Source organism: Micropterus salmoides, unplaced genomic scaffold, assembly GCF_014851395.1.
Source record: "Micropterus salmoides isolate LMB-PRFRI ecotype aquatic unplaced genomic scaffold, ASM1485139v1 Ms_hic_scaffold_3, whole genome shotgun sequence".
NCBI lineage: Eukaryota > Metazoa > Chordata > Actinopteri > Centrarchiformes > Centrarchidae > Micropterus > Micropterus salmoides.
The window spans coordinates 15,873,147-15,883,194 of NW_024042261.1; positions in this window are offsets into that span (position 1 = coordinate 15,873,147).

Genomic DNA, 10,048 nt, shown 5'->3' on the forward strand with positions numbered 1-10,048 from the left:
TGAATCCCCTAGACACTCACCAGCATTGCTGTTATTAAAAGGAGTTGGCATGTTTTAAAATGATGGCATGCCTATTACTTGTGTCAGGGAAAATGTATGTTCTGAAAAAAAAACCTCGGGAATTTAACCTACTGCTATAGTTAAGTTTCCTATTGATAGCCATAACATTTTCAGAAACCAGTGACAGTGATTGAGCGGGTCCCTGGTTAATTCACCTATTCACTACATGGGGTCATTATCATTGTTTGATAATGTCTCAGTATCTAACTAGAAAACTGCACCAATGGGAAAACAAAATTTTCTGCATGATGCTTTGACTGTTTTAGTATTTATGCATCATTTGTCACCTCTCACAACTGCCTAGAAAGTAATGGCAAAGTATGCAATCCTCTCAAACTTTCATTTCTCTGAATGCCAATGCACATTCTGATTGGACCTTTTAGCTTTAGCTTTGATTTATCTCTGCTGGCAACCTTGATTAGCCGAATAAGACTCCAAGCACATAAGCGAATGGCATGGTACCTAAATATCTGCGTATGCAAACTCTGAAAACAGATGCAGTCATTTGCAGTGGACTTCATTGCATGGTTGTATATTTGTGTTGTGTTACGATACACTATTTTTAAGAAATATTCAATGACGACATATGTGACTGGAAATTTATTTCATTTAGTTACAAAATGCAAAACAATTCAGGTTAATTTTGAAGTGTTGCTTCCATATTGGTCATGTCTTGTCAAGTCACTGTATGCTTACTTAACACAGTTTTCTTCTATATTTACATTGAATTGCAGGCTTATTGTGCAAATAAACCTTTTTCATAGCATTTTTATTTGTTGATTAACATTTCTTGGTGCAAGCTATTTTTCAGAAGATTTTTAACAAATGCTTTCAAAAAGTGATGGCTATGTGTCCCCAGCGTCCCCAGTGTAAATTACCCTCCTCCCTGCTCCCTCCCTACATGTTGAGCTACTTCATGCTTATGGCTTCACCTCCACTCTCTTCCTGCTCTCTCGCCTTACGCTCTGTCACTTTGCTCCGCTGTCTCATACCTCCTCCTCTGCCTGGCAGTGGCCACGGCTCTCCTTTATTCTGCCTGTGCCTGCAATATGTTGGGTACTGCAGCTGATGTTGAAGCTACTGCAGCTCCGATAACAAACATATCGTTTTTTTTTCGTGCATTTGGCGGCAGGGGGTGGGGGCTAGTAAGAGATGTGATTGGGCTGGCCCAGTGTCAGTATAGAAAATTACCGAATGGGCCGCTGTCCACACTTTATGGGCCGATTGTTGGCCCATTTTCTAAATACAGTTATATACATAATTTATGTTACACCAGCCCCAAATGTGTGTTGGCCGACCGGGCATTTGTCCGATATTCCAGACTACCAATCCAGCCCTCTCTGCGTGGCGCTGGTTAGCTCACTGCTAGAGTGTGCACCCCATGCACAAAGGCTGAGTTGCAGCAGCAACCTGAGTTTGAGTCTGGCCCTTTGCTGCCCACATTTCCTGTCTCTCTCTTTAACTATCATAAACAAAAGCAAAAAAGCAACAAAAGAATGAAATAAAAATAAAAAACCTCTACACTTGTGCAACCGTTCATAAGGATTTAACACTAAATGCTTACCACACCACCCTTCAAATGTGAAGCCCTGGTTTGTTCTGACATTGTGTTGAAGGAATTTCTATCTTGGCTTTCCAGCCAGAAAGAGAGGATTCATAGATTTAAAGGAACTGAATAGAAGGTATATAGAATATACACAAAAAGTTGACATTTCACAGAAATCTCCCCTTAAGTTGTCCATTATGTAGACAGCATGCATGCCTACATTATTGAAAATAGCATGCTGACATAGATTCCTGCCATTCTTTATCACCAGATGGCTGACACAGATCTTCACTTTGGAAATCACATATCTCCAGTGAATGCGAGGAAAGTGTTTGTCCTCTCTCTCTCTCCTGCTACGCTTTCATTGTCGCTGCCTTCTGTTTTCTCACGCCAAACGCCTGGCATTGAAGCAGCAGGCTATTAAATAAATTAGGTTTCCTTCAGTGGGCCTGACAAAGACAGGAGCAAAATGAGAGGCCTATTACATGACCTGCTGTAGTGTTTTGTTTTCCAGCTGAACCTTACCCATCCCTGGGGCTTACTTAGGGCATCCATGGGTGTCAGTTACTCTCCACAAAATGGTATGCTTGTGTTGTTTGGAGGCATCTAAAGCTCAGAGAGCCAGCCAAGGCTGGCCAGTGTCTTGCTGTTTGACAGTGAGGCCGTAAGAAGGTCCCTCACTTTCACCCTCCATAACCATACCAATCTTCTGGAGTCCATCTCACTCAGTCTGTCGCAAGCTGATCTCACCCTCACATCATTGCGTGACACCTCAGTTGTACTACACGTGCTCAGTCTAAAGCCAGACTCTTACGTCAATGTACAAACTTCTTTAGTCTGCAAGGGACCGGCTGTCAGTACAGCAGGTATCAGCTTCCTTTCTGCACGCATCACAGAAAATTACAGAGTGAAACACAACCATCAGGGACGACGAGAGAGGAGTTTGCTGCTAGGGTGCAGCTCCCCAGCTACTTCAACAGTTTTCTGTACGCAATTAACAAGAAGCCACTGCACTCTTATTCTTGGTGTATGGATAAATAAATGGAAACTTTGGCTAATGGTCCTCTGGAGTACAGCATGATGTCTCCAGTGGCTTGTTATATTCTGCCTTTACACTTCCTGTTCGTCAGGGTCCATTAGCGGTCCAGTCACTGAACTACTATAGGAAGAAAATACGCTGAGCAGAGCAAGGGCATTAAAACCACACATTTACAAATACCTTGTGCTAGAGTAGCAGGGCCTGCTCTTTGTGTTTTTGTCAGGCAATTTTAAAGCACAAGGCTGGCAATATTCTATAATTTTGTTATTGTCATGAAAAGATCAAAATCAACCATGAGTTTCTTCATCTCTCTACTTTCTGACTTCCCTGCCTTTTCTGTTGCTCAAAGCTGTTGCTGAGCAATGGCAGTAAGTCATTTCCTAAGACAGCTGGGCACTGCAGTCTTTAGCAAACGTTACTCAAACTAAATTAAAATAGTGCATTTGTTGGTGACTATTTTCAGCTGCGGATTGATCCATATTTGATACTCTTGTATTGCTGTAATAACTCAAAATAAACTACAGTGCCCATGTTCGTCATAATGGAGGAAAATGTTACCCAGTATGGTTTTGGACAACAATGAAGGTCTATGGCCCAGAGGCAAGATATATCAGACTTTACCTACACAGATGATACTTCTTAGTAGAATCAAATCATCGCTAAATTTGTTTTTTTCGTGCGATTTGTTGACCATTGAAAAACATAGAATATTGCAACCTTATGCTTTAAACAGGTGCATGATATATATAAGCTCAAATTTGTGAGATAGAGTTTATGGATTAAAACGCCTCACCTCAAAAGAAACAACACAAAGGTGGTGACACAATCATCTCTTATCAGTGACTTTTAAATATACTGTTCTTTTTCCGACATGAATAAGTTAATGTAAATGTTCCATATAGCGCCTTTCTAGTCTTTTTGACCACTCAAAGCACTTTAACAATACATCCATTCACTGAGCTTAAGTGCTCAAACAGAAACTAACATTCACACACTGGCAGAACAGCCACTAGAGGCAATTTGGGGTTCAGTTTCTTGCCCAAGGATACTTCGACAGTCAGCCTGGAAGAGCCGGGGATTGAACCACCAACCTTCCAATTAACAGGCAACCTGCTCTACCTCCTGAGCCACAGCTGGCACGTAAGTCCTGAGAACACTTCATCATCAGGTCTATAAATATGTATTCAAGCACAACAGACCCCGGTGACATGTAAAAGCTTCAGGATGCCACTGTGTTGATTGACTTGAATTAAATGGGCCCCCTTGGCACTGGCCAGAGCAAACTGAGTGGTTTGCCTTTGTTTAGGCTCTTGAGGGCCAGTGCTTGTAGAGCACCACTGATGAATAACTTAGCATGCCCTCTCATTATAGAAAGTCAAAGCTTTCAAGAGCATTGTGGCACGTGTTCCCTACTAAATTAAAGGCCTTCAAAAGTAACTCTGTGCCTCTGTATTATGTATCCTGGATCATTACCAGCAATTGAGGCTAAAATCCTTGACACAACCTTGTTATTATAGAGTGCACTTTATTAGCTGTTTAATGCAATTCAGCAAGTGATTCTGCAGGCTAATTGCCACATTGCACAGTTAAAGGCTATTCAGTGGTCAGTATTTAAAAGAGAGAAAAATAGATAATAATAGAGTTACTCATGGGGTCCTTGTGGCTGCTTAACTGGCCTTACTCTACAGTGCAGCAGGTGTCAGCAGTGGCCGCAGGCTGCAGCCTGGCTGAGCAGAGTAATTCTTCTGTCTCAGAGGTAATCTCATGCAGTCCCTCTTCCTCAGCTATGTGGGTGTGACTTACTGTGTAAATCTTTAGCTGTTTTCTTTAAGGGGTGAAATATTGCTTCTGAATTTCTAAACGGAGTCACATAGCATCCAAATTTGTGTATACCAAATAAACCCGTTTTTAAAAAATGTGTTGTCTACTCAAATACTAGGTAGCAATAGAAAGTCTTTTAGAACTCTAAAACTCTTACCAAAATCTTTCTAAACTTGATACAGATAATAGAGGGGGCTGCCTAAGTGGTCACTGAGCAAATTAATGTGTTTCCATGTTCTCCTAAAATGTTTCAAAGTGGCTTTGAAGTGGATTTGAAAGGTAGGTCTTGACTCCTCTTTCAGGTACAGCACATTCATTAAAATGTGAAACAACTTATTAGAAATGATTTTTAATAATTAATATTTGGTGAAAGCTGAGCAGGTTGAACTGGCATCTTTTGACAGTGTGATAGCATTGGTAGAGGTTATACTCTACTGTGTGCCAATAGCTTCTGTATTAGGGATTTACTTATTCTGCTAGTGATTGTAACCATATGAAAATGCTCTTTGCAATTTGTTGTCAGTTATTGAACCTGTAAATTGTAAAATAAAACCTGAGACCTTCTGTGACCTATGTTTGATGAGTCCATTGTTTTTATATCAGCACACCTTAGGGGGCATTTTTACGTTTACTTAGACTTTTGATAGTTGTTTTGTAGTCATTTTTACCTTGGGTTAAGCTAATTACAAGTATTGTGGTCACAGAAACCTGCAGTTTCATTTACCCTGTGCTTGTTCGTATTAGATCAACCGTTAAACTGTTGAGTTGTGCTAAATAAATAATGATTCTTCTCATTTTCACCCTAACTCTACTGAAGGTGAACTGATACCAGTACCGATCAAATATATACTCCTAATGGACACAAAGTCCTCGAGTGTCTCCCAAAGGGACAAGAGCTGCTGAAACTCTGTGCAAACTCCTCTGGCCCTTTTTTCATGTGTCCCGACCTGCCCATCTGTCATGGCCTGGCTCAGGTGGCAACAGCGTTGGCAGTGAGAGGGTAGCAGTTCAGCATGTCAGCGTTTCTGCAGACCACATCCCCTGATAGTTCTGTCCTGATAAATGATATCCAGCTGTCAGTGAACGGGCATCCAAAAAGATCTATACACCAACTCTCTTGTAACAGAAAGCACTTCTCGTAAAATCCTGTACTGACTCGTTGCTCAATTTGACAGCCTTCTTCTCGTCCATGCACTGGGCACTGCTGGTGCAATCAGCTGACTTTTGCACTAAAACTAAACCAAAGCAATGACTAGGCAAGCTGGACCATGGGTGCAGGTGGTAACGTAGTTTGTTATTATTAGATCATTTGTGGGAGCCATAGCATAAGAGGCTTTATGTATTATGTGGCGAGGTCAGAAAAATCAAACAGTACATTGTAATGCAATCCATCGCAACAGTCTTGTAATAAATTCTAGTCACAGACATGAATCAAGTATGTGATGTGATCTTTTTTCAGGCTTTCGTTTGCATTGGTCTTTTATTACATGATAATGTGACGTGTCACTAACATGTTCCTTCATATTCCAGTAAAACAACAACACGAAATACAGGGACCCAACATACAACTAAATCAGTACTCTGAACAATAACATTTAAGGGTTGGCTAGTTTTTATTTAGCATTTTATGTTTCTGGTCACTCAGAGTATATACCATCCATCCATCCATTGTCAACTGCTTATCCTGTGTACAGGGTCGCGGGGGGGCTGTAGCCTATCCCTGCTGACATTGGGACGAAAGGCGGGTACACCCTGGACAGGTCGCCAGTCAGAGTATATACCACTTTTCTAAAAACAATAAAAAATTCTTGACAACGCACCCCTGGGTAAGTTGTCATAATACTAAATTGAAGAGCTTCTTAAATATTCAAAGAACTTCATTCATTTCTTCTCTCTTGTATCAAGGCATCCAACATTTCTCTCTCCCCCCATCAACCTATCTTTGTCACTCAATTTTCTATTATATCTCTCTGCTAGAGGTAGATTTGATCTTTCAGTGGGATCTTAGGGAGGGTGGAGGAAGATGAAGGGTATTTTACTACTCCGTATGAGAGAATTCACCTCAGGCTCTGGGAGAAAAGCCGCCCACACTTCATCTGCCTTACACCTCAAAATAGTAAGAGGAAAAAAATCAATGGTGTCTATTACACACACACACTAAAAGTAAAGGCAGATTTTTCCTGCAAAAGGGCTGCGACATGACGATGAATGTCACTTGTCCGTGGCCATCAGATATCTTGTGACACAGCTGCACACATGGACAGGGTTAAGTTATGACAGCAAGAACATGGCACCGTGCAAGAAGGACGTTAGGTAGGTAGATTTTGTTGTCACAATACAACAAGTTGTAGAGTGAAATTGAGTTTTGTAACTCTCTACTGCTACTTGGCAGACAGTAAACATTAATAAAGATTCAATTATGAAAAATGGTAACAGAAATAAACTATAATCACTGGAGCAGTGCTGAGGATGAACTAGAGTTTAAGATGGCTTGGGGAAAAAGCTGCTCTGCATTCTGGTGGTGTGGCAGCAGGGTGAACAGGCTGTGGCTGGGTGGGAACTGTCCTTTAGTATCCTTTGGGATAGGGGGTCGTGCACATCCCATGCCAGTTTGTAATGTTCCCAGTCAGGATGCTTTCTATTGCTCCTCTGTAAAAGCTGAGCTGGGAATTTGGTCTTCTTAAGCTTCCTCAAGAAATACAGTCGTTTCTGAGCTTTCTTCACCAGCGTGGAGATGTGAGACGACGATGTCAGGTTCTTTGTGATGCTGATTCCCAGGAACTTGAAACTATTCACCTGCTCCACCTCAGCACCACTGATGTAGATTGGAGTGTGTGTCTTTATCTCCTTCTTCCTAAAATCAACGATCAGCTCCTTGGTTTTGCTGACGTTGAGCAGTAGGTTGTTCTCTGAGCTCCACTCTGCAAGATTATGAATTTCCTCCTGATATGAAGTCTCATCGTTGTTTGTGTGTACAGCATGAACAGGAGGGGGCTGAACACACAGCCCAGGGGGGCTCCCTTGTTGAGCACTAGAGTGGAGGAGGTGAGCGCCAATCCAAACTGACTGGGGTCTGTTTGTGAAGAAGTCCAATATCCAATTGCAGAGTGTTGTGTTTAAACCCAGAGTGCTGAGTTTGCTGATCAGTGCGGGAGATTGCGTTGAATGCTGAGCTGAAATCCACAAACAACATTCTGATGTAAGTGTTGTTTTTCTCAATGTGTGTGAGGGCTGAGTGGAGGGCAGTGGAGATGGCATCCTCTATGGATCTGTTGGTTCTGAAAGCAAACTGGTGAGGGTCCAGGCTGGCTGGGATGTTGTTCTTTATGTTCTAAAGAACCATTTTCTCAAAGCACTTCATCAGAATGGGGGTGAGAGCCACAGGGCGGTAGTCATTCAGACTAGACACTGCAGACTTTTTAGATACAGGAATGATGGTGGCTGTCTTGAAGCAGGTGGGAACCCTCTCCTGAGACAGTGAGATGTTGAAAATGCTGATTTACTCACATTCACTCTCAGTATGACTCTCCTAACATCGGTTGTGGATACTGACATTGGCCAGTGCTCTGGAGGTCAAAGCGAGCATAAAAGGGTCTGGTAACACCAACATCTGGTAATGTGGCCTCACACATGATGTGGGAGCTGCTTTTGTAGCCTGTGATGTTTTTGATGGCCTGCCACATATCTTTGGTGTTGTTGGTGTTGAGGTCTCTCTCCAGTCTCTGCTGATGTCTCCGCTTTGCTTCCTTGATGCCAGCTTTCAGTCTCGCTCTGGCGGTGCTGTAAGCTTCTTTATCACTCGACCGAAAAGCAGCTTTTTTGGCTCTGGACAGAGCCCTCATCTCTCCATTCATCCAGGCCTTCTGATTGGGGAATGATTTTATTGTTTTAGTGGTCACCACATCATCAACATAGTTGCTGATGTCGATGATGTATATTCCTAAAGGTTGATGTGGCTCTCCTGGGAGGCGGACTCTCTGAACATACTCAAATCCATACTCCCAAAACAGTCCTGTAGAACTGCTGTAGATTCATCTGTCCACACTTTTACTGTTGTAATTGTTGGCTTGACCCTTTTAATCAGCTGTGTGTAAGTGGCCTGAAGAAGCAGAGAAATATGGTCTGTCAGGTTGTTTTGTCATATGACTGCTGATGACCTCATACAGTTCCTGTAGTGCATTTTTTTAATTTGCATCTGGAGGAATGTAAACAGCAACGACAAAAACACTGGAGAATTCTCTGGGCAGATAGTATGTCCAACATCTCAACATTAGAAATTCCACATCTGGTAAACATTGTCCATCCACTTTAACTGTGTTTGAGCACCAAGCATTATTTATGTAGATACACAGTCCTCCCCCCCAAATCTTATCGGACTCAAGTGTCCTGTCTGCGCCAAATAAACTCCTCCCCTCAAGTGTGACAGTTTCCTGTAGGCAGGGGAGTGGAAAAGCCTTTGGTCCAATGTTTAATGTATTTCTGTCATAGGTGATCATAATTAGACAACTTTCCATAAAAAAAGGAAAGAAATACAGATTAAAAGCAAAAATTAAGGGAGCTACTGGTCGCTGCATCTACACGCGCTGCCGTTGCCATGGAACAAAGAGGGTCAATGGTCAGGTTGTGTTTCTATGCCATAAATTTTATGGACTAAATTAACACTTTTACATGAAAAAAGCCAGAGCTTGATTCCAATCCATTGTTGTGTAACTTCCGGTAAGTATTTTAGCAAATTATGCTTTTTCTATATGTTTTAAAGGACACAGATTAACATCCACATTTGGGATGAGGATGGAGCAAAAGTGTGTTGGGCAAATCTGTTGCATGTCTGACTCCTCAACTGCTGTGTCAGGTGAAAAAAGTGCTAGTGGAGAATGTAGTTGGCCCTGTAAGAGGCTTTCAGTTCATTACAACATGCTAGTGCAGCTTAGTCCACTGCAGCCCTTTTTTTTATCAAATGGCACAGCTGTCATTTTTGGATGATCCCGTTATAGGCCCTCTGCCTGGATACCACATCCTAAAATTCAGTGTTTCCACAACCCACAGTTAAGTTTCAAAACATCAACAGACTTATAGTGCTCAAGTTGCCATAGTATTTGCATGAAGGCACACTTTTCTTTTGTGTAAGGGCTGAAGCCTAAGCCATGAAACTGGACTGGACATTCGAAATATTTTAGACATATAATGTAAAAATATTTTTAACCATGGACATTGTTAGTCCTATTTTAGGGGAGTTGAGGCCACCCTAACATGGTCCTAAGCCACTATTGATAAATACTATAGCTTTTGCTTCCAACGCCCATGTAACTTTACAGTCATTTTTGCTCAACAGAGAATATGACAGAGTATGCTGTCGCTTTTTATTTGTTAACATCTTGGCTTCTTCACTGGTTGTTGAGATAAGTGTAGTTCTAATACAGTAACAAAAGATGCGAGTGTAAAGATTTTTCAAGCTCAAGTTACGCATACCCTGGGGGCTAAGCCCCCCCGTCTTTCAATCCTAGTGACGTCCCTGAATTTAAAAGAATTTCATTACATTTGTTAATAGTTTCATCCATTTTATTCTCAAACTGGCATTTTCT